The sequence below is a fragment of the Mustela erminea genome, chromosome 13 (assembly GCF_009829155.1).
Source record: "Mustela erminea isolate mMusErm1 chromosome 13, mMusErm1.Pri, whole genome shotgun sequence".
Lineage (NCBI taxonomy): Eukaryota > Metazoa > Chordata > Mammalia > Carnivora > Mustelidae > Mustela > Mustela erminea.
Genome location: NC_045626.1, coordinates 17,695,714 through 17,721,706, shown reverse-complemented (window position 1 = coordinate 17,721,706; position 25,993 = coordinate 17,695,714). Strand labels below are relative to the sequence as shown.

Sequence of the window (25,993 nt, the reverse complement as noted above, 5' to 3'; positions counted from 1 at the left end):
CTCTCCAGGCTATGTTGAGCAAGGGTCCAGTCCCTTAAAATATCACACTCAGCAAACACACAATTTCACTGTCCTCATCCTGGAGTCTGATGTAAGAGCCTCGGATCAACTTGGATTGCCTGTTTAAAAACCCAAAGCAAAGCACAGCAACTGCAACAAAACCCTCACAGTCCCCCTCGGGGAAGAAGAGTTTTCTCATTGGCTAATTGCTTTATTGGTAGCACTGACCTGCAGAGCAGCTGCAGGGGCCTGGATGAAGGCTTAGGCCTCCTAATAATGTGCTCCATTAGAACAGGGCAAGGCATTTTTTGTTTACTCAATTGGAGCTCCCTGCAAAGTGCCATTAACCCCAGCCCAATCGTGTGTGTGCTACAAAAGCCAAAGGTCACGCCAATCAGGCTGTCGGCCTAGCCAGCTTTGCCCTGGTGGGAGGGAGGGGCACTCTGCTGGCATTGCCCTCCCCACACTTGGCTCAGGGCTGTAGGCCCCTTCAGGGCTTTGACCGCAGCAAGCAGTTGCACAATTTGTTTACATTTCCCAATTGCTGAATCATGTTATTGATGATTAAACAGTTCTGATCTGAGCACCATCAATCACCCTAGGGGGAAAAAAAAAATCCTTCCACTAACCCTCTCTTTTCTATTTATGTTTTGTTTGTTGTGCATTACAGTAAGTAGAATTGTGCAAACGGTGCTTATTAGCAGGAATATAGTCTGGGTAAGTGCTTGGATCAAGAGGAAGATAGACCTGCAAACATGGGTGGGACATGATGGGGGAGTTGTTTAGCAGAAAGAAGGTTTGAGGTGGAGCCCCAGCATAGTCCCAGCTCCCGTGGAGAGCACCTTGAGCTAGAGTGCCACCTGCCGGGAGTCTTCTAACTGCAACAAGCCTTGCATCCGCCGCGCCCCCCGCCGCGCCCCCCCCCCCCCCCCCCCCCCCCCGCCACCACACTGTGCTTCTAGTATGTGTCCCCTTCCTTTGCTTTACTTCTAGTGTGTGTCCCGATCCCCAGTCTCCAGACCACTACCCACATTTTCTTGAGGGACTTTTTCTTGTCTGTTGGGACTCTAGCCTCTGCCTCTCCTAATTCATCATCAAAGAGAAATCGGTGGGCCTACTGTGATGAGTGAGATGATTTGCCCACCCTGCATGTTGAGGTGATAGTCTCCTCCTGCTTGGGAGAGGAGGGATGGAGAAAGCAAAAAATATCTGTGGGAGAGAAGAGGAATGGTTATGTGTGTAGGAGAAATGGCTCAGCTGATGATGCCAGTGAGAGCTGTGCCAGCTGTAAGGTGCTCTGCAAAAGTAATGTATTGTACAAAGGAGAGGGGGTTGGAGAGAATTAGTACTGGCGAGGGAGGACATCAGGAAAGATATGCCAAATCAGCGAGCCAGAGGTGGGCCCTGTGAAATCCCCCGGGATGAGAAAAAGTGAACCTGCCGTTTTGCAATTGCAAAGAAGTGAGCCAATGAGCTAGATTTGGAGCCAAACTGTGGAGTGGGCTGTAGGTCTGTGGGCAGCAGCTGTTTCCAGACTCGCCTCACATCGATCTCGGCCCAGCGCCCCTGGCTGCCTAGCGCCTGTGGGTGGGTTGCCGCCTCCCCGCCTTAGCGCGGGCGTCAGCACCACGAACAGCGCCCCAGAGCCTGCGCGCTCGCACCAAGCTCTGAGCGAGTTTCCATCTCAACCCGGAGAAGAAAGATGGGCTCTCTACTCGGGTTAAGTCTGGGCAGGACCCTGATCAGTAGCTCCAGCGCTCTAGATCTCAGCGCGCCAGACAGAAACGGGCCTCAGATTTTCCTCTGGCGCCCCATGGCTTCCGTTCTCTGTGTGAGGTCCACGATAATAGACGGAGAGGAGGCGATGCTGAGAGGACAAAAGATGCTAAACGACCCTTCCCTTCCGAAGAGGAAGAGCATTACCTCTGTTGGGGGGCAGAGGGATTGAACTGTTTTACTCCGTGTTACGACCTCGTGCAGACGCTGATGGCCATTCTTAACATGATATTTTAGCTTTGGATTTCCTTTCAAGGTTTACAGTCTGGTTGCCTCGCACACAGGTGTGCACAAATGCATGCTTTCCTCCACCCAAACCACCCCACATGCTGACTTTTGAAAACATGGTTTTCATTATACTAAACAATATTCTCACATTGTATCAGCAGTAATGTTGCAGGGAAAGCCAACTAAGGGACATCACTACCTCCAATAAATCTTGAAGCTGGGTTTGATTTCTGGAGAGTCATCTTGGATGGGATCTCTTTAAGCACCTCTGCACCACTCCTGTGGGTGAAGGGTCGGGTCCCTTCCTCCAGACCACACAGGGTGAGAGCTAACATTAGGCACAGAGCCCCTGACTCTGACCATTTTTAGTTAGTTGCTCTGCTTTGTGTTTTTATTCCAGAGAAAAGAGACAGGTGGGTTCTTTTGGTCTACACGACTCATATTGCTTTGGGTTTCTGGTAAAATGGCCTTTGACTTCCCAAAGCTAATAAGAGATTTTATTTATTTATTTATTTATTTTAGAAGAGGGGAGGGGCAGAGGAGGAGGGAGAGGGAGAGAATCTCGAGTGGACTCCATGCTGAGCATGGAGCCTGATGCAGACCTCGATCCCACAACTCCGAGATCCTGACCTGAGCGGAAAAGAAAAGCCAGACACTCAACCAACTGAGCCACCCAGGAGCCCCTCCCAAAGCTAATCAGAATGTAAAACTTTTGCTTTATTTCAAGGAATTTTAGTTCAAACCTAATTTATTGCTAAAGTGGTTCTCGGGGAGATAGGGCACAGGAACAGACTAGTGTGTCCACTTTAAAAGAAAGTCAAGGATATGATAGATGAGATTGTCCTGCCTGTGACAATTCATCTTTAAATTCCTAGTGGCTCTTGGATGAAAAGTAGAAAAATATAGCCCAAAACAAAACAAATGTGAGAGAGCATTCCCTGCCAATATTAAAAAGAAATAATTTTCTTTGTCTAAATGCCTAAAATTTTGCCCTAGAAATAAGCAGGAACATATTTAAATCAGGTCTAAGAACTGGTTTTGATAAACACTGAGTAAAGCAGTTTCTGAAAGCTGTATAATCTTTGAATTTGCAGACATGCAATTCTTAGCAGTTGGTGGGTTACACCGTCAAAACCTTTTCCAGTAAAACACGGATTTGACAGTAAGCTAAGCCTTGTTTTAGTCCATTTTAAATGGATCAGTGCATCTTATTAAAATAAGGCAGTTCACTGCAAGGGTTTGTACTTAATTACATCTCTTTTCTTGTGAGTTCTGTGTGCATTTCAAAAGATATTTCAACAAGACTGCTCTATGAATGGGACTTCTAGTCTTTTTTTTTTATTCCAAATACTAAAAAATGAGTGAGGTAAAGAACTTTGTGCTTTTCTGAAAGAGTGTGACAGATTCCCAAATCTAAGAGGTTTTTGTTTTGTTTTGTTTTGTTTTTTTAAATCTTGGAATCAGTTGTCTCCTAATGTATACCAGAGTTCACTTCAGTTCATGTTCAAGGCACAAGAGTGGACTCTTTATTCATCCCAGTGTGCAGCCTCTCTTCCTTTCTCTTTTGTTCTTCTGAAAAGGAAGAGACTGCTTTTCTGATAGAGGCCAATTTCTCAAGCTGATTCTGGGCGCTTGCCTCTCCTGCCTTCTCAGGACCCCAGCCTTCCCTGTGCTTTTAACCTCTCCTCTCTATTACCTTTTTCCCAATCCACATTTTTGGGCTCCAGTTTCTCTTATCTTTTTAAACAATGCACCCCTGCCCCAACACCTGTTCTAACTTCATCTTTTCCCTCTCTTCACTTCTGGAGTTGCCTTAACTCTGCGCCTTTTCTTTGCTTCCCCCTTCAGGCCCAGCCCTCTGCAGGCTACTTCTAGCCAGCCCTGTTTACTACACCATCTCTTACTGGTGTCACTGTTGAAGTTTTTGGAGCCAAACCCAATGGACACTTCTCAGTTCTTATTTTAAATGTGGGCTTTCCTCAGCATTTGACACACTGCTGACCACCCGCATCTTTAACCCCTTTCTTCATTTGACTTCTGAAATAATACTAGACTCTCTTCTTCTCATTGTTAGTCTTCTGGCCTCTCCTTGTCAGTCTCCTTTCTGGGCTCCTCTTGCTCTGTCCATCTAGCTCAGCATTCTGACCAAGGCTATTTCATTTTTATGCTCAACATACTCATCCTGGAAGATCTCATCCATTCGGTTACCATGTCTCTCTAAGATGAGGTCTTCATCGCTCTCCAGCCCTGATGTCTCTCCTAGCTCCGGGTCCTTATTTCCTTCTGCATCTGAACATCTTTGCCTGAATGCCCTCAAATTCAGTTTACCTCAAAGGGAACTCATGTTCTTGCCTCACTCTGACCCCCTCACCACTACCACCACATGTGAGTCTTTTCATTTATTCCCTGTCTTTTTCAGTAATACCCCTTTGTACACACCATAAGCTGGGAAATCAATTTGGACTTTTTCCTTTTCCTCTTTCCCCTTCAGTCAACCATAATAGCCATATGGATTTTACCTCCTAAATATCTATGTCTCTTCATTCCCTGTGCTGCTGCCCTAGTTGGAGCCACCCCAACTTTAACAGCCTCCTGACTGGTCTCCCTATCTCCAGGCTTGATTTCTTCCATCCATTTTCCAACCTTAAGCCAGAGTGATTTTTCTGGAATCCAAATACGATCACATTACACCATTATTTAAAACTCTTTGTTAGCGATCTGTGACCATTGGATGAAGGTGCAGGTCCCTAAGCAGTGTGTGTCAGTCCCTGTATGGACTGACTCCTGACACGTTCAGCATCATCTCACATTGCTACCCCTTCACTTTGTACCAGCCGTGCTATACTACTGCTAGCTTGCCAAACACGTCAGGCCATTCCTTTAGCCTAGAACATTTTTTTTTCCTTACTCAACTAACTTGAACTCAGTTTCAGATTTTGCCTTAGATGTCTTTGCCTCTAGAAAGCCTTCTCTAGTCTCCTAAATTGGGATGCCCTTGGACAACCCCTCCCATTGCACATAAAACATAAACAAGTATCACCTACTAATTTGTGTGTTCCTGCCAAAGATTCTAAGTTCCATAAGAGCAATAGTTGGATATATTATATAATAGGCAGCAATAAGGACCTGTGAATAAATTAATAAATACTTTTCTTTTGTATGACACTGTTTCTTCCCACTTTATTCCCTCAAGTTAGTAGATGGCACTTAAAAAAATTTTTTTAGACTTTATTTATTTATTTGTCAGAGAGAGAGAGAGCACAAGCAGGGGGAGCAGCAGGCAGATGGAGAAGCAGGCTCCTCGCTGAGCAGAGAGCCTGATGCAGGACTCAATTCTAGGACCCTGGGATCATGACCTGAGCCGAAGGCAGAGGCTTCACGGACTGAGCCACCCAAGTGTCCCAAGTCAAGGGCATTCGAAAAAGAAATCATCTGTGTTGGTGCATCATTTCAGAGCAGTATTTCATATTTCACAATATCAAGTTCTCATCAATGTCATTTTCCCTCTAAACTAAGATACTATAGTTTTAAAGTGAGTTTTAAGGGGAATCTCGAAGTGGGGTTAAATCTTATCCAAAATTTCATGTTGTTATCAATGAGGAGAGGGAGGTAAAGTGACGATGACTAGACACTAGAATCAGAACCCATTTTACCAGTTGACACTAGTCCCCCAAGGTAACCTCCTCCAATTAGGGGGTCTTCCTTGCTATTCTGCTTGTATATTATCTTTTTTGCCATGACCATGTCTTTTTGCACACTCTTTTCCTCCTTACCCAGAATGCCTTATTTCCTGTCTCTCTCCACATCCGTTCCGGGCCACCTCAGTTCTTCCTTCTGTGGATGTTCCCATCCTACTGTAGCCCATTCTTTTCTCTTTCTTTCCTGAACTCTGGCTGCAATCCTCCATTCCAAAGTACTGAGCTGCTTCTTAGCTGTGGTCTCTAGACCTCTAGACCTCTCCTATATCTCCCTACAACTCTGGAGAGGAAATATGGTAATATTGTAATATTAGATGTTATATCCCACAGCTACTGGTTCATAGTTGACCCCATTAGGCATTTTTTTTTCCCAAGTGAGACCTTTGATGGACTCTCACCTGTCTTTACGGGGTTCCCCTAATTTCCATCACTCTTGCAAGGAACAGGTGCATGTTGACTTTTATCTGGCATTTTTTCTAGCCTCTGATCTTCAAAAAAGGATATTTTTTTCTATACATGTTTTGGTCATTGACAGAAATTCTTGCTTACATACCACAAAATAGATTCCTATGTCAATCTGATATGAGAGATAACCTTAATATGGAGAAAACAGTACTCATGATAGCCAGTTAATAACAAGGGCTCTTCTACTTCCACACAAAACTGAATGTTGGTTTTTTTTTTTTTTTTTTAAGATTTTGTTTATTTGACAGACAGAGAGATCACAAATAGGCAGAGAGAGAGAGACTGAGAGAGGAGGAAGCAGGCTCCCTTCCAAGCAGAGCACCCGATGCGGGACTCGATCCCAGGACCCTGAGATCATGACCTGAGCCAAAGTCAGAGGCTTAACCCACTGAGCCACTCAGGCGCCCCAAAACTGAATATTTTAGAACACTGATGCCTGCAAACACATCAGCAAATCAGAAGGACTGCTGTCCTCTTTCAAGTCATTTTAGTTACCAGTAAACTAAGTTTGCATTTCAATGGCCATTACTCCTTATACTGCAAATTCTTAGATTATTGTCTTAAATTTAACCTTTAAGGAAAAAAGCCAGAGGTCAGCATTTATAGTCTCAAGTTTATGCTTTTCCTTTCTCATTTCCGTATTTTCTGGCAAATGTGTCCGTAAACAAAATTACCTGTGATCTTTGCAACCCAGCAGTTCAAAAACTTCTGGATATACTAGTTCTGCCTATACAGTACAGAACTAAGTAGTTAGGAATGGGAAAAATTAACTACTTTTTTAACCTTTCATTTAACTGGATTTTTAAGATTTAAGTGGAGAAATCCTCGTTTACCTTTGTAATATCCATGTAGGACTGAACAAAAAGAGATTTTATGGTTATCTCAACTTCAGTGAGAAATTGAAACTAAGAGAATTTGCTGTCCATCTTAGGTGGGATTTATTTATTGCCTTGAGATGTTTTATCTATTCTACAGTTATGTTTTTTTTTTAATCTCTGTATTACATGAGTAACTAAGAAGACTGAGCATATATAAACAATTTAGTGTTAACATTAACACATCCCAGACTTTTTTTTTCCTGATGCCTTTAATTGCATGCACTTCTGGGCTGCATGATAATTAGGTCTTCTCTGTAAGCAGTTAAGTGACTGTCTTTCAGGTGCCAACCAATTTTCCAGAGATAGGCAGGTTGAGCAGAGCCGGAAACAGCCCTGGGGACTGTCTAAAGACCACCCAGTAAGGGCCACACTCTTCTCTAGCTGGGACACCATGGGCTAACGACAAACACCACACACTCTCCTTTTCTCTCTTACGCCTGGGACCTCAGCCTCCTCCTCTGCCATCCACCCAGAGGGATCACGTTGGACCCAGCAGATGCAGAACTGTTGAACTCAGTCCTCCCAGACCAGTTTTCCACCTAGAGTTTTGGACTTGGGCTTCCATAGGCAGATGCTGGAAATTCAGTTCATAAAGGCAGAGTGGGGAGTAGGTCGTTGATTGAATTAGAGGGGAAAGGGAGGAAAATCAACAGGAGAAGTAGATGGACTTCTCTGCTAATAGCCATACAACTCTGGAGGCCAAGTGTTCTGCTTCCTTAGAGCTCTGAAATTCCCTGGGATAGGCATATCCCCATGTGAGCCCCAAGCTAAGAAGAGTGGGAGTCAACAGCAGGGCCTGGGAACTATATCTACACAACCCAGATCCTTCTCTCCTGGGCTGTTGGGAAGGGTTTGGAGGCACCAAAAATTCCTTTCTCACCACCCCTTCACCCAGCTGACCTTACAGAAGCAGCAGCGGGTTAGGAAAGTAGAATGAATGCTCTTTGCTTCTAACTCTGCCATTTACTAGCTCTAACCTAACTGCTCTGAGTCTCGGTTTCCCCCTTTATAAAATGGGAATAATATGTCCACCTTGGAGAACAGATGTAAGTATTAGAGATGATCTCTATAAAGCAGTTGTCAGGTAGCAGGCTGCTGGGCTGTCTTCAGGACTTCCCCACAGAACCACTTACTTAGAGCTGTGATCCAAAGGAGAGGTGACTTTGAATATTGAAGAGGGGAAAGAAAGGGGGTAAAGTACAAATTTTACTGAAATTCTATTACATGCTACATATCAGTTACCTCTTGCCATAACAATGCCAAGAAACAAACCATCCCCCAATTTCAACATTCAACAATAAACATTTTTTTTCTTCTCACAAATTTGCAGGATTCGGTTCATCTAGGCTGGTCCCTGCTAGGCTTGCTCATGCATCTTTGGTTCAGTTGGCTTGGTCATGGGTTTTTGGGGGGCTCTGCTCCACATGCTTCCCATCCTTTTTCTGGAGCCACTGTAGTGGTATGAGCGTGTCCATTGCGTACAGCGGCAAAGGGGAAAGTGCAAGCAGTTCCAAGTCTGGAACATACCATTGGCGAAAGCATGTCACGTGGTTGAGCGCAGAGACAGAGGGAGGGTGCTGCATGGTTACATGGCAAGGAGCGTGAGTACAGGGAAGGGTGAACTGGAACTTTTTATTCTGCAGTCTACTTAATACCATATATTTTAGATCACTTCTAATTTTGCAAGAAGCCAATCCTATGGTAGGGATAAGATAGGATAAGAAATTTGGCAATAAATATGGCAATATCTCAGTATACTTTGTTATTTTATATTTTATACAAGTAACAACCCTATGGCCAACTTGATGGGAGCCATATATCTTTGTCCCATGTCTATTTGTGGACATGCCTGACGGGTTCTCCTAGATCATAGCAGACAGGCCTCCTGAGCTTTGCTTTCCTCCATCTTCCCTTTAGCACCAGTGCAGGGCCTAACCTGTAGTTATATGCACATAGTTATATGTAGCTATATATACAGAATGCCATATGATCCCCAGGGTCACGCAGCTCTAGTGTCCTAACAGAAGGTCCCCTCCAGGTAACCCACATGCACTCTACATGTATTTGTTTTTAGTTTTCAAAAACATTCAATTTATTTATTTGACAGAGAGATACACAGCAAGAGAGGGAACACGAGCAGGGGGAGTGGGAGAGGAAAAAGGAGGCTTCCCACCGAGCAGGGAGCCTGATGAGAAGCTCAGTACCAGGACCCTGGGGTCATGACCTAAGCCGAAAGCAGACACTCAATGACTGAGCCACCCAGGCACCTCCCCCCACCCTTTATTTTTAAATAAGGCTTTATTTCCCATTTTTCCTCTTTTTTTTTTCCCACTAAAATAATCACCAAATATCTGATGCCTATAGAAGTTGAGGAATTCAATTTAGATCTCCATTATTCTGTGCCAACAAAATCCAAACACGGCAAACACTTTGCTTAGAGTTTGCCAACAAATATGGAAGCGATTTGGAGACGATATCCAAAAGATCAAGAGATTTGCTCATTTGTGACTCCGACAATGTCTAAGGTTTGTTTTTCTTTATTTGTTTGTTTTTAACCTTAGGTTCTCCATCTGGGGCCTTATTTTTTTTTAAGACATAAGCAATGTTAAAAACACCAGACAGTTCTGTCTTGATTCTTAATGCGGGTGTTAAGAGATGCCTTCCATTAGTGAGAATGCCCTAGATCATGTGTTTATTTACATCTTCCTTCTTCTCTGCCTGTCCCCTAATGGTCTGGCACACAGAGGGCTACTTGAGCTGATTTATATGGATCTCAGTTGCTCTCATTTGTGCATACTTAATTCAGAGAGGTGATTGCATTGATTTCCGAGCCCCACTTTTCAAGACATTGTACCAACATAGATATCTCAGCTGTTCTAACTACATTGTCTGAAAAGGAAAACATTTTAAACCTTTGGAAGCAATTTTGACCGACATTTCATTGTGTTCTATATTACTTACCTAATTAAATTTCCTTCACATCAAGGTCTGTTTAAAATTAAATTGAGAAATATTTTTGAGTTCCATTGGGCAGATAACTTTGTTTGGCCAGATTCGTTCTGCGTACGTATGAAATGGCATCCCATGAATCAATACCCAGTGTGTAGACTTCCCATAGATGTGAAAAAATGACGCCCTTATTAGGCAGACATAGTCTCCTGTTATTATAACAAGCTGTCCCTGGCTACTGAACTTTGTAATTCCAAAATGTCCTTGTACGTTTGTGCCTGTGGCTCGGCAGGCTCATTTATTCAGATCCTAAGCATTGGGAACAAAATTCATAACTTCTTTCATGGATTACTGGAGTCCAGGGACTCCTATGGAAAAGCTCACACTCCAACTCCAGGCAACCAGCTTCCTACGTAATCGTATCTGCACAGCCAAGAGGGTAGGATTCCAGACTAGGTTTGAAAGCAAATAGAGCAAGTGGTCTGAGGGTTCATCCCCAGTGGAAGAAGTGTGATTCTCAATGTTGTATCATTAGAAGCAAGAAACAGGAGAAAGGCCTTATCTCTCAGTTCCACCCACTCTGCTGCTGCCGACGAGAAAAGCAGACCCTCCTCCTCTTTTATGCTAGCTCTTCCTGAGACAGCCACTCCATTAAATTCTATGGCAAGGGAACCTGCAGTGATAAAGCTGTAATTGGAGGGCTGACACTCCATTGGCACTTCTTTAATATTTTTAAAAATAGTCCCAAAGAGGGGCGCCTGCGTAGCTCAGTCGGTTAAGCATCTGCCTTCAGCTCAGGTCATGATTTCAGGGTCCTGGGATTGAGCCCCACTTCAGGCTCTCTGCTCAGTGGAAAGTCTGAGCATTGTGAACAAAATTCATAACTTCTTTCATGGATTACTGGAGTCCAGGGACTCCTGTGGATAAGCTCACAGGTCAAAACAACCAGCTTCTCTTTGTCTCTCCACCACCCCCACCGCCATCCCACTCCACTGCTTGTTCTGTCTCTCTCAAAGAAACAAAATCTTGGGGAAAAAGATAGCCCCAAAGAACTGCTTTTTGCTGCACTGTTAATTAGCCTTTAAACATTTCAGACTTTCCTAGGACCTGTCAAGGTCTTCAGGTTTATCCTTATCTCGTCTTAGTCCATTCCTGCTGCTGTAACAAAATACCACCAACCAGGTAGTTTAGAAGCTGGCTCACAGTTCCAGAGTCTGGAAGTCTAAGATTGGGGGTGGGAGGGGGGCTGTGTGCCAGCATGGTAGGGTGAGGACCCTCCTCTGGGTCCCAGACATGTCATTGTGTCCTCATGTGGACGAAGAGACGGGATCTCTCTGGAGCCTCTTGCATAAAGATACTAAACCTGTCGGTGAAGGGCCCCATCTTCATGACTTAAGCACCTCCCAAGACCCCGCCTACTAATGCCATCAACTTTGGGGGTTAGGCTTTCAACATATGAGTTTGGGGGCCACAAGTATTCAGCCCACAGCAATCATTCAGTTACTGTGAGCCTTCAAAGAGCTAAGTCATATAGATGCTCAGAACACCCGAATGCTTGCTAATTCCGCTGTATCATTGTTACCGTTGGATAATATCACCTTCTGTAAGTTCTCTGTATATCCCTAGGAGATTTGGCCGGAGTCAACAACTCTCCCGTAATTTTTGTATGTTAAGAGTGTTGCTTGGGTTGGTCATTGAGAGCACGAGCTTTGGGGCCAGACAGATCTAATTTGTGTCCCAGCTGCACCACTTACTAGTTAGCTGTGTGCCCTCAGGTGAGTGATTCACTTTAGGGAGACTCAGTTACTTTCTCTGTGTAATGGGAGTAAGGTTGCTGTAGGGCATCACGTGGTTGGTGTGCAGGCTAAGGGAGATCTGCTTAGCGCCGCACTTATCACACTTACCTCTTGCTTGCTGCACACTGCAGAGGCCATCCCGTTTGGCAGGGACACATCTGTTCTTCGGCATAACCTCTGCATCATTTTCACTGGTGGAATCTCTGATGAGAGGGATGGCCAGACAGCGCACTGGTATTAGGATACGCTCCGCTCAGACTGATGCGACACAGACCAGTACTGTTGACTCTTCCTCCCTGCCCCTCCTCCCTCACCCCTGTGTCCTTTTAAGGCTCAACAATTCTGGACACTTCGTGAAGCTCATGCCCAACACAGAGAAGTCGGCTCAGCACGTAGTAGGTCCTCACTGAATCCTTACCACCTTATGTTGGGATAAAGTCCATTTTGGTGTGACATGCGCTGAGCACAAACTCTGTCTGATAGAACATTACGATTTTCCATATGGAAATCACAGCCCAGCCCACAAGACTCAGCCGTCTCATATCCTCATCATGATCACAGGCTGGGGGTCATATCACAAAGTCATTTTCTCAGACACCCAGGTGATTACGAAGCTAAGAGTGCTGGGAATGGTTCCCTCTTTAACATCTTTCTTCTTCCGACATGTTCAGACCCCGCCTCCTTTTCGTGGTCCCCAAATCATTCTTTGTGCATTCAGTTGTGCTCTCGCCTGACTCTGTGACGAGCTCCTGTTTTGGTTCCCACCATCATCTTTACTCCCAAGCCAGGAGGCTTAACAAGAAAAGCAAGGAATCTCGCAGCCACCCCACTGTTGTCTTTTCTGAAGTAGCAATTTTTTTGCTCATAGAAGATTTCAAAGCCATGGGCCTCTGAATGCTCAACACGCAAGTCTATTTAAACAGTCTCGAGAATCCTTTCCTGACCCCAAATTACTCCCAGGCATTAATTGTCCTAGTGGTTTTATGGCCACATTATTTCATATTCATTAGTGTTTTCATGAAAAATTATAACGCTAATTAGAGCAGCTTCCAGTTAATTCACTTGGTGATTCATCTGCTCTCCCTCTCGGTGTTCTGCATGTGGTCATCTCGGAGAACGCATCCGAGGGGGTAATTGCAGCTCTATTCCCTGAGTGATCGCCTAATGCCATTAGTTCTGATCCACAGACACATCTTGAGCGGCTCTGATGGGGTCTAGTTCCAGCTGCACCCGGTGCCTGCCCTTGGATGCAGGGAGGGAGGCAAGTCTGCAGGGAGGACTGGTCTTCCATAGGGGAGGAGGGACGGGCTTACGAGGATGGAGTGGGGGCAGAGCTTTTTGGTGGGAGGTGAGCATCATTTGAAACTCTTCTAGAACCTAACGTATGGATAAGATAGTACCCAGAGAAATCCGCCTTTCTCAAAGGCAAGCAAATTCTCTTCCGTTCTCACGGATGTGTGGGCAGGCACCGGCTACACTCTGGAAGCCTGCTTCCCACTCAGAGTTCTGATGCCAGTTGTTTTCATTAAAAGTTCATTGGACCTCATACCCATTAGGATGGCAGCTATCAAAAAACAAAAACAAAAACAAAAAAACCGAGAAAATAACAAGCAACAGATGTGGAGAAATTGGAAACCTGTGCACCATTGGTGGGAATGTAAAATGATGCAGCCTCTATGGAAAATAAAAAAATATGGTAGTTCCTTAAAAACTAAAAATAAAATGACCATATGATCCAGCAATACCAGTTCTGGCTTCAGACCTGAAGGAGTTGCGGCAGGGTCTCTAAGAGAGATTTGTATACCCATGTTCATAACAGCATTATTCACAGTAGTCAAAGGTGGGTACCACCAAATGTCCATCAGCAGATGAATAGATGGGGTGCCTGGGTGGCTCAGTCAGTTTAGCATCTGCCTTTGGATCAGGTCATAATCCCAGGGTCCTGGGATGTAGCCCCACATCAGGCTGTCTGCTCAGTGGGGAGTCTGCTTCTCCTTTGCCCCTCCCCCTGCCATGATCTCTCTCTCCCTCCCTCTCTTTCAAATAAATAAATAAAATCTTTTAAAAAATATATAGATAGATAAGATGTAGGATATACATAAAATGGGGTAATATTCAGCCTTAGAAAGGAGGGAACATCTGACAAGGTTCTGGATGAACCTTGAGGACATTATACTAAGTGAAATAAGCCAGTCATAAAAAGACAGATACTGGTGACTTCATTTATATGAGGTATCTAAAGTCATCAAATTCATAAAAACAGTGAGAGACATGGTGGTTGCCAGGGGCTGGGGAGAGGAGGAAGGCCAGGTTGTTGTTCAACAGATCAAGAGTTTCCCGTCTTACAAGATGAAAAAGTTTTGGCAGTTGCTTGCACAATAATGTGAATATGTTAGACACTAATGAACTGTACACTTAAAAGTGGTTAAGGTGGTCAATTTTGTTATGTGTATTTTAGCACAATTTAAAAAAAATAGATGGTCATTTATATTGTAGTGCTTTCTTAATCGTAAAAATTAGCAGAAAAATAGAAAATCTAAAATGTTCCACCACCCAAAGACAGCCATAATAATACTTTGCTTTTATTAAATTTATTTTTTAGTTACTTAGGTAATGCATCAAAACATTCCCTGTGTAAAAATCAAAACCTTCATGATCAAGATGAAGTCTCCTTTGCTCACCTCCTGTAATCCCAGTTTCTTTTTTTTTTTTTTTAAGATTTTATTTATTTATTTGACAGACAGAGATCACAGGTAGGCAGAGAGCTAGGCGGGAGGTGGGGAGCAGGTTCCCCACTGAGCAGAGAGCCCAATGCGGGGCTCGATCCCAGGACCCTGAGATTATGACCTGAGCCGAAAGCAGAGGCTTTAACCCACTGAGCCACCCAGGTGCTCTCCAGTCTCTTTTTAAAATTAATTTATTTATTTTAGAGAGTGTGAACATGCATGAGCAGGAGGAGTAGCAGAGGGAGAGAGGGAACCTCAAGCAGACTCCATGCTCCTTTTTTTGTTTTTAATTAATTCATCTATTTTAGAGAGAGAGAGAACACAAGCAGGGATAGGAGGAGATGAGAACACAAGGCAGAGGGAGAGAGAGGGAGAGAATCTCAAGCAGACCCCAGGCTGAGTGTGGAGCCCAAGGCGGGGCTCAATCTCATAACCCTAAAATCATGACCTGAGCTGAAACCAAGAGTCAGACACTCAACTGACTTTGCCACTCAGCAGCCCTTCCGGTCTATCTATCACTGCTCACTATGGACACTCTTATAGCTACAGTGGTGTCTGCCAATCCAGGTGCTTCCAATGTGTTTATTTACGGAGGCTGGTACCCACAGAAATGTTTATCTCCGTGGTTTGCGCGGTGTTCTGCTTTAGCACGAGTCCCGTGGCACAGCACACGCCATTCTGAAGCTTGCCGCTTTCATTCAGTGGTCAGTGCACCTGGTTTCTATGTGTAACTGAGATCCACCCAACCCAGATCTGCTGCACTGTACCCCATGGCATGGCTGTTTTCATTTCCTTAGCCACTCCTGTACAGATGGACAGTTGGACTGTCCATGTTGTGCTGTTGGCGGGATTTTCTGGGCAGTGTTGAGTGAACAGCCTTGTGCACACGTCCCTGGGTGTGTGAGCGAGTACTCCCCAGGGCACACACTGAGAGCTGGAGTGCTGGGTGGTGGAGAAGCACATGTTTGAATTTTGATAGAGATGACCAAACCGAGCAATGCGGGAAAACACCTGTTTCCCCCACACTTGAAAACAGTTCATATATTGTCCATCCTTCCTTTTTTTTTTTTTTTTTTCATCCTTATTGGGTAAAAATGGCATTTTGTGTTGTTCTAATTTACATGTTCATCATTTCTTTCTGGTGAGCCTGAATATTTTCACAGACCTACTGGTTATATATATTTCCTTCTCTGAAAATGTTCTGTTCACGTGCTTTGCCCATTTTTTAATTTGCTGATTTGTTTTTCTTTTCTTTTTTTTTTTTTTTTGTACTTCTTTTGATTCTGAGTGCTGATACTCCTTTGTTTTATATACTGCCAACATTTTCTTCCAAACTCTTTATGTTTTGAAGTTTAATCAGGTTTCTTTTCACTTTCATGTGATCAAATTAACCTTTTTGTGTTGTTCTTTTTTATACATTTTGCTCCTTAGGTAATTTTTAAACATTTGGCTCTTTATTTTTTATTTTTATTTTTTTTTAAAGATTTTATTTATTTATTTGACAGATAGAGATCACAAGTAGGCAGAGAGGCAGCCAGAGAGAGAGAGAGGAGGAAGCAGGCTCCCTGCTGAGCAGAGAGCCCGATGCGGGACTCGATCCCAGGACCCTGAGATCATGACCTGAGCCGAAGGCAGCGGCTTAACCCACTGAGCCACCCAGGCGCCCTGGCTCTTTTTTTTTTTAAGACTTTTTTCTACAAGAGTTTTCGGTTTACAGCATTTAATAAAGAGGAGGCTACAGAGAATTCCCATACCCACACGTGCACCGCCTATCCTGCTATCAACATCCTACACCAGAACAGTACACTTTTTTTGTTTTGTTTTGTTTTGTTTTGTTTTGTAGAAGGAACCTGAATTGACATATCTTAATCACTCAACCTCATAGTTTTCCTTGGTGTTCACTCTTGGTGTTGTACATTCTGTGGGTTTGGACAAATGTCTAATGCCACATATCCATTATTATCAACAGAGTATTTTCACTGCCCTAAAGCTCCTCTGTGCCGTGGCTGTTCATCTCTTCTTTCCCTTCCCCAGGTAGTCAGTGATCTTTGCATCATCTCCATAGTTTTCCCTTTTCCAGAACATCCGGTAGTTGGAATCCCACAATATGTAGCCTTTTCAGATTGGCTTCCTTCTCTTAGAGATAAGCACTTAAGAGCCCTCCATGTCTTCTCTTGGCATGATAGTTCCTTTCATTTTCATGCTAAATAATAAACATTCCACTGTCTGGATGGACCAGAGTTTATTCACCCACTCACTTGCTGAGGGACATCTTAGTTGTTTCTGAGTTTTGGCACTTACAAGGAACACTGCCCTAAACATCTGTGTGCGAGAGTTTGTGCGGATGTGGTTGTCAACACTTTCGGGTAAATACCAGGGAGCCCAATTTCTGGATCATATGGTAAGAGTATGTTCAGTGTTGTGAGAAACTGCCCAACTGTCTTCTGAAGTAACTACTATTTTGCATTCCTTCCAGCAATGTGTCAGAGTTGCTGATACTCCACGTATCAGCCAGCATTTGATGTCCATGCCCTGGACTGACGTTAGAATTTTGGTTATTCTAATGGGTGTGTGGTGGTAATCAGAGTGTTGTCTTAATTTACATATTTCCCTGCTGACATATGGGACATCTTTTCATATGCTTATTTGCCATTTGCCATCTGTGTAACTTCTTTGGTGAGGTCTCTGTTAAGGTCATTGGCCCATTTTTTAAATTGGAATGTTTCTTTTCTTGTTGAGGGTGTTTTTGGTTTTGTTTTTGTGGGGGTTTGAAGAGTACTTCGTATATTTTGGATAACAATTCTTTATGACATGTGTCTTTAGCAAATATTTTCTCCCAATTTGTGGCTTGTCTTCTAATTCTTTTAATGTTAGCTTTTGCAGAGCAGAAATTTTTAATTTTCATGAAGTCTAGCTTATCCATTATTTCTTTCATACATTGTGTCTTCAGTGTCATCTCTAAAAAGATAGCACCACATTCAAGGTCATCTCAATTTTCTCCTTAGTTACCTTCTAGTTTTATAGCTTTGTGTTTTACATGTAGGTCTCTGATTCATTTTCGGTCAGTTTTTGTGCTTGTGGATGTTATGTCTATGTCTGCATTCTTTTTTTTTTTTTTTTTAACGTGTGGATATCCAGATGTTCCAGCCCATTTCTTGAAGAGACTATCTTTGCTCCATTGTATCTATTGACTGTAATCATGGGGGTTCATTTTTAGGCTCTCTATTCTGTCCTAGTGGTCTGTTTGTCATTCTTTCACCAACACCACACTGTTTGGACTACTGTAGCTTCTTTTTTTTTTTTTAAGATTTTATTTATTTATTTGACAGACAGATATCACAAGTAGGCAGAGAGGCAGGTGGAGAGAGAGGAGGAAGCAGGTTCCCTGCTGAACAGAGAGCCCAATGCGGGGCTCCATCCCAAGACCCTGGGATCATGACTTGAGCTGAAGGCAGAGGCTCAACCCACTGAGCCACCCCGGGGTCCCTGGACTACTTACTGTAGCTTTATAGGAAGACTCAAGGTCATGTAGTGTCGCCCTCCAACTTTGTTCTCTTCAAGTTGGTGTTGGCTATTCTGGGTCTTTGTCTCTCTGTATAAACTTTAGAATCAGTTTGTCAATATCCATAAAATAAATTACTGGGATTGATTGGGATTGAGCAGACTCTATAGTTCCAAGTCGGGAAGAACTGACCTCTTGACAGTAGTGAATCCTCCTATCCATGAACATGAAATACCTGTCCATTTACTTAGTTCTTAGATTTTGTTCATCAGAATCTGTGCTTTTTCTTATAGATCTTATGTGTGTGTGTGTGTGTGTGTGTGTGTGTGTGTGTGTGTGTCTGTCTGTCTGTCTGTCACTTCTCAGCCTTTTGGCTAAGATCAAGTGTAGTATATATTAGATTTATACCTAAGTATAAATTTCAACTTCTTCCAACTCTTCAACTCTTTTGGATGCTTATATAAATGGTATTATGTTCTTAATTTGAAATTCCACTTACTCATTATTGGTATAAGGGAAAGCAATTGACTTTTGTATATTAACCTGCATCCTGCAGCCTCATTCTAATTGCTGTTCGTTCCAGTTTTCGTTTTGGGGGTGTGTTTTTTGTTTTGTTTTGATTCTTTGGGATTTTCTGCAGAGATGAACATGTTACCTATAAATGGACTTTTATGTCCTCCTTCACAATCTGTATACCTTTTACTTCCTTTCTTGCTTTACTGCATTAGCAAGGACTTCCAGGATAGTGTTGAAAAGGAGCGGTGAGAGGGGCCACTTGCCTTGTCTCCTCCCTCGTACCTCATCTTAGTGGGAAAGCTTCAAGTTTCTTACCATTAAGTGTGCTGATAGCTTTACTCTTTCTTTGTTAGAAATTTCTTTTTGTAAATGATGTGACGTTGGTGTCTATTTTTTTCCTTGAATGGATAACCACTTAATCCATCACTAGTTTCTGAACAATTCATCCCTTTCTTAGACTTTGAAATACAGTATTCTCTTTACATGTATTAAATTCTTCTATATACTTGGGTCTGTTTCTGAACTCTATTCTCTACTATTGATCTATCAATTCCCATGTCAGCATCACACTACATAAATTATTTTTGTTTTATAAAGTCTTGAGATCTGGTAAAGCATGTTTTACCTCTTCATCTTTTGTTTCTGCATTTTCCTGGCCTTTCCTGCCCTTTCATTCTCCCAAGAATTATAGAATCAGTTTCAATTTATTTATTGTTTTGACCTTTCCAATTATATATAAGGCATAGAGTTCACTCCAAATTTTTGTTTGTATTTTCATTAAGAAAAGTTTTAGCTTTGGTCTTTCCATTTTTTTTGCTAATAGTTATTCCCAGGTACTTGTATTATTATAAATTTCTCTTTCTGATGCATTTTCTAATAGGTTATGTCTGGTGTACAGAAAACCTATTGCTTTTTAAAATGTATTAGTATAAAAGAAAACATGTATACAAGGAGTGATGAAACATAAATAGATTGCTTAGTAAATCATTGTAAAGCAGATTGAATATTGCCAGTATATGATAGCATCTACAACAAGACGGTCTATATAGGAGGAAGAATTTCTGGGTCATAGGACATGTGTATGTTCAACCTTATGAGATGCTGTCAAATAGTTTCCTAAAACGTTGTACCAATTTACAGTCCCACCAGCAGTGCCGGAGAGTTCTCATAGCCTTGCCAGCACTTAGTTTACATTTAAGCCATTTGGATGGATGTGTAATGTTGTTTTTAATTTGTAATTTTTGGATGACTAATAATTGTGCCTTTTTGTATAATTACTGGAAATTTGGATTTCTTCTTCTGGTGAGTGCCTGTTCAAGTCTTTGCCTGTTTTTCTATTGAGATGTCTGACATTTTTTTATTGCTTTCCAAGAGATTTTCTGTATTCTGGCTTCGGGCCTTCTGTCTGTCTTATGCGCTGCAAATATCCATGGCCCTCTTTGACTCTACCTTTCTCTCTTTTCTTCCTTTTATTCTCTTATTCGTGTCTTTTGATATGCAGATTTCTTAATTTTAATATGTTCTAATTTGTGAATCTTTTCCCTTTTGGTTAGTACTTTTTGAGTCTTAAGAAATCTGTCCCATGATTATGAGAATAGGACCTTATATATTACCTACTATAAGCCTTATTGTTTTGCCATTAACATGAAGGTCTGTGATCTGTGCAGAACTTATTCTTAACCCCTATGGGAAGGTAGGGGTTAAGAATTAAGCCCTGCCCCAATGCCTATCCAGTTATCCCAGCTCCATTATTGGAAAGAACACACTCTCTTTATATTCTGCAGCGGCATTGTCATTAAACAGCACTTGTCATTAAATCGAGTGTCATTAAATCTCGTTGTTAAATCAAGTGTCTATATGTGCATGGATCTGTTTGTGGGCTTTGTCTTCTCTTCCACTGGTCTAGTTATTTGCCCTTAGCCCAGTACCACACTGTGACAGACTTATTAAAGGTCTTGATGGTTGATACAGCAAGTCTTCCTATCTTTTTCTTTTTAGCGAGACTAGCTTGACCATCCTTTGATTTTTTGCATTCTCATAAAGATTACAGAATCAGCTTGTCAAATCCCCAAAACTGAAAGGCAAGAAAGGAGAAAAGGAGGAATGGAGAGCCAACAGCTGGGACTTTCCTTAGAGATCTGATTGAATCTATAGCTCACCATGGAGAGAATTAAACTCTATAATATTGAGTAATGGGATATTGAGTATAATATTATTTAGATATTCTTTAATTTCTCCAACAAAGCTTATAGTTTTCTCTGTCAAAATTTTGCACACCTATCATTAGATTTAGTGCTACATACTTGATGTTTTGATCCTGTTATAAGTGGTATTTTTCATTTTCTGTGTGATATGTTATAGAGGATTTTTGTCTACTGATACTGAGTCCATGAACCTTGCTAAATGTTCATATTAATTTTAATAGTTTATCTATTTACTAGTAATTTCAGCATTGAGGCTCTTGGGTTCTCTGGGTTTAAGAAAAATCATACTGACTTATAACTAGTGTTCTGTTATAACTAGAAGCAGTGTAGGTAGCTGTTAGGTACAAGGAGTCTGGAATCTGACCACCTGACTTCGTATCCAGCTCCTTTACTCACTCTGTAACCTTCAGTAATTTGCTTTATTTTCTGTGACTCAGTGTCATTCACTGCAAACTCCCTCATAGGTTGATTGTAAAAATTAAATGAGTTAATACCTTCCAAATACTGCCTATCAAACAACGAGCACTCAAATTATATAGACATCTGTCATTAATTAGTTTCATTCCTGTCTAAATTTTCCCTCATCTGTTTTTTTCTTATTCTCACTGCATTGATCACATTCTCAGCACAATACTGGATAGTAGTGGTGCTTTCAGGCCTCACCTGAACACTCGGAGGCATTTCCTTCTAGTTTTTTTCTTCTTGTTGTAGACATAGTTGTTTTCTTTTTTGTCTATTTGACATACATGAAGTATGTTTTTAAGATTTTATTTATTTATTTGACAGAGATCACAAGTAGGCAGAGGCAGGCAGAGAGAGGGGAGGAAGCAGGCTCCCTGCTGAGCAGAGAACCCGACGTAGGGCTTGATCCCAGGGCCCTGAGATCATGACTCGAGCCCAAGGCAGAGGCTTTAACCCACTGAGCCACCGAGGTGCCCCCCGAAATCATTTTTAACTGGACTTATGAATCTGGTGTTTCACTCTGAAAGAGGGAACTACTTCTCCAGAGGATTTTTTTTATTCAAACTATATACTTCAAATAATGAAAAACATTAATAATGACATTATTTGTTTGTAAACATTACTGAGATCCTGTTGGAAAAGGAGACAGATTCATTGCTGTAGGCTTTCCCGAGGCGATGTTTGTTCATGTAAGGATATTCCTTCGGATGTTTGGGTTGAGTTCAGGGGTACTCATAGCCACATGGGGCTGTTAGCCAATTCTTTTTTGAGGGCAATAGAACATTCTTGAGCTTTTAATTCTGATCATATACTGAGTAAGCTAGAGTGTGTCTTCAGTTATTTTTCTTTTCATCACGTCTGTAGACACCCTTTTCTGAGTCCGTATGTACCTGAGAATGTCTCCCTACAGGCAAGGACTGACAGAAATTCTAGCATTGCAACTACCCTGTCAGTGTTGCTCTGTGCTTCCTCCAATGCTGTGTATTTCTCATTCTCCTTCAAGTTTTTATCTTTCTCACCTCGTCATACTTTTTTTTTTTTTAAATTATATACTGTTACTTAGAGAGTTCTGTTTTCTTAACCGTTTTCTGTTTGTTTCATAGAAACCATCTCCTTTTACATCATATTGAGATACCACATGATACTCTAAAACACTCTTTAAGTTTCTATAAGATATTATCAGAAGAATTTCCTCTGATTCATTCTCAAATGAGAAAAACCCCATCAGGCCCGATGTGGTTAATAGAAACGGTGTGTGTTTTCCTGACGACGTCCTTCCTGGAGGTCCGTGGACTCACCCTCTGAGACCGGCACGGAAGGGCCAACGGACACACCTACCCGGCTCCTACCATCCGCCCAGCTTTCTTCTCTTTTGGCTCTGTTGGACCGCCTTGGATTCAGCTCTGCTTGCTGAAAAGACCGTCCATGCATCCGTCCCCACGCCCCGCACCCCAGCACCCGTGTTCCCATATCCCGCACCGCTCCTCTTGTCCTGGCTCGCCTAGAGCACCTTCGGAGACTCAGCCTTCCACGCTGTGACCTACCACTGCTGGTGCTTCTCTTCTGCCCCCTGCCCCCAGGTTGTCTCCCCTGATCATTTCCTGAGAGTTCCAGTTCTCAATGAGTAGGTGAGGGGAGTGGAAAGCACTGTTTCAGGACAGACCTACCAGGACAAGTGCTGGCTGCTTGATTTGAATTTCTGAACAACTGGGGGAAACAGGTTTTGGGGTTTTTTGTGTTTTGTTTTGTTTTTCCAATTCAGATCTTATTTTTCAGCCTAGTTGCACTGGCCTCGTGTTGAGTTGAACGTTCCTCAGAGATGGCCTCATACAGGTCGACTGCAGGCCTGGCTTTCAGTTGGGCGAGTTTTACCTCCTGCTCTCGGTTTTCTGAGATGATTTTAATGGGAAGTTGGGAGCCGCTTCACTGGCTCCCTTAGCCATTTTCAGCCAGACGTTTCTACCCAGAATGAAGTGTTCGTTTGAGCAACTCATGACTTCCTAGATAGCCTGCAGGAATGCAGCCATGCTGCAGAAGGAAAGCTCTTCCTTTGTCATCAGCAGAGTTAATCACCAGAAATTATCATTTCAAAGGCCAAGTGCCCCCAAAAGATTTATTCTAATAGCCAGCTGGGAAAGGAAAGTCCTACTGGAGTAGAAGTGAGAGAATCTGGCTTCTCCGGGCTCCGCACAGACTAGCTGTGCTCAGTTGTGGGCTACGCGTGGCCCGTCTGAGAGCCTCGCACTGCCCCATCCAGGATAAAGAATGGGACCGCGTGGTCTCTAAAGCCTTGCCGTTCCGGCCCTCGGTGGTTTTCCCAGCTGTCCTGAAACATCCGCTGTTAGAAACTTGGTCCCTTCTGCACTCAGAGCTTCTGCTAAAAGGGAAGCAGAAGCTGAAGGTGCACACGCCTGAGCTCTGGGGGGCACAGAACCTGCTTTTAGGAGCAGCTGGGGAGCGCAGGGCTGCGGGACGGGCCAAGGGCTGGTGCCCTCCTTCCAAGATTCACCTTCTGGGGCCACCTGGGCCTTTTTCTGGCTCTCTCGCTACCTACAAAAGTTGTCAGGCATCCGAGAACCCCTGTTTCCTGAGTCCCCTCCAGTGCCTTTGTATTGAAGGTAAAAGTAAAGACAGGACATAAAACCTGTTTCCTTCAGAGAATGTCTTTGAGGTGCAGGAAACAAGAACGGCAGCTGGCTGACTGCCTTTCATTTGACAATAGATGGACATCAGGGAGTTGCTCTATCATTTGTCATGATAACCCTCCCAACACCCAAGCCAAGGCAGGGGCACAGGATAGAGGAGAAGCAGAGGCTTGCCTTCCTTCCTTCCTTCCTTCCTTTCTTTCTTTCTTTCTTTCTTTTTCTTTTCTTTTTTTTTTTTTTTAAGATTTTAATTATTTGACAGAGAGAGATCACAAGTAGGCAGAGAGACAGGCCGAGAGAAAGGGAAGCAGGCTCCCCCCCAAGCAGAGAGCCTGATGCAGGGCTCGATCCCAGAACCCTGAGATCATGACCTTGAGCCGAAAGCAGAGACTTAACCCACTGAGCCACCCCGGCGCCCTAGAGATTTATCATGTATCATCCACGTTTCCAGACGGGAAGAGGGTACTGCAGGGATACCCAGGTGGACAGAAATTTGCCCCACATCTGGAGTGAAGCCGCAGGGGTGGCTCAGGTACTCGGCGGTGACCCCAAACCTCCTGGGACTGCTGGCATTTCTGCATTTTGGACATGACTCCTTCTGGAGGGGTCTCCTGAATGAGGGGTGTCTGTGTGTGCTCACGTGGGCACGGCCCCCGTGCTCTGTCGATGCTTCTCACCCTTCTCCCTCTCTCTCCCTCTCTCTCTCTCTACCCTTCCCCACCCCCACTACCCCATCCCCACCTCATATTTGCTCTAAGCCAGGGAACAGCTTTCTCCCTGCCATATAGTCCTTCAACCTGGACTGCCAGGCCTGTCCAGGAAAATCTGCCAAATGGTTTAGAGGGTTTTCTCGCCAGGGTTCTATCTGCACTCCCAGTTCGAAGGGAATGATGGAAGGCTGGAACCCAACAGCCAAGAGTGACTCCGAGTCCATTTGTGTGGCGGGTCCTCCCTGTCTCTGCTCTTGGCCTCTCCCATAGATGGCAGTCTGGATGTCACTGGCTCCACGGTCTGAGTGGACTGGCATCTGATCCGTGAGGAAAGCCAGCTCCCAACCTGGAGATAAAGCCATTAAGTTTCTCGTCTGATTCAGGCCAGGGACATTTGCAGAAACCAGAGTGAAGTTAGAGTTCAGCTCTCAGGGGCCAAGTTCACCTTACTGGCTCTGTAGTGATCAGGACCAAGGTCAGGACTCAGAGGGAGGCAGGGAAAACTGCAAAGCATTTAAGTGCAAACTGTTTATAGTTTCCAAATTTTAGACGGCGCCCAATAATTCAGTGATTTGAGGATCTCGTGTCCCTTGCAACCCCTCCCCCCCATCAAGCCCTCCCACCTCACAGGTCTGTGCCACCCCGGCCCTCAGGGGCCAATGTGTAGAGCCGGAGCCCTCAGCCGCGTGCGTCAGACCCCTCTTCTCCCTGTCCCTGAAGCAATGTGCCAGCTCATAGTCTTCGCGGTCTGAGAAGTCTGCATTGCTAAGACTTCCCAGCATTGATGGCTTTTGGAGCATTAAATATGTACCATCGGAGTATGTAGCGTCTCTATTCTTGCTTCCCTCTTTGAATGTGGGGGATCCTGTTCTTGCTTTCAAAGCTCTTGGATATCTGCATATCCTTAGTTCCCAAGACAGGGGACCCTCCTGGACCTCCTCAGAGCAAGGAGGTAAGTGGAGTCTATCTCCTTCTTCCCTGCACCCCATAGGTCTCTCTGACTTATTTCACTTAGGATAATACTCTCTAGGGCCATCCATGTCACTGCAAATGGCAAAATTTCATTCTTTTTTTATGGCAGAGTAATATTCCATTGTGTATATCCATCACATCTTCTTTATCCATTCATCGGTCAGTGGACACTTGGGCTGTTTCCATTTGTCTGTTGTGGATAACACTGCTGTAAACACTGGGGTGTGAGCATCCTTTCGAAGGAGTATTTTTGTATCCTTTGGTTAAATACCTAATAGTGCAGTTGGTAGCTCGTAAGGTAGTAATATTTTCAACTTTTTGAGGAACCTCCATACTGTTTCCCTGCGTGGCTGCACCAGTTTGCCTTCTGGCCAACAGTGCAGTAGGGTCCCCCTTTCTCTGCAGCCTCGCCAACACTCGCTGTTCCTTGTGTTGTCGATCTGAGCCCTCCTGACAGGTGTGAGGT

The 25,993-nt window shown here is 43.5% G+C and overlaps 1 protein-coding gene and 1 pseudogene across 1 annotated transcript in view; both read left to right on the top strand.

Moving 5' to 3' along the window:
- The window catches only part of ONECUT2 (one cut homeobox 2), a 51,591-nt gene that overhangs the window by 10,247 nt on the left and 15,351 nt on the right, over window positions 1-25,993 (top strand). The window lies entirely within an intron of this gene.
- LOC116572586 lies at window positions 18,373-18,467 on the top strand (annotated as a pseudogene).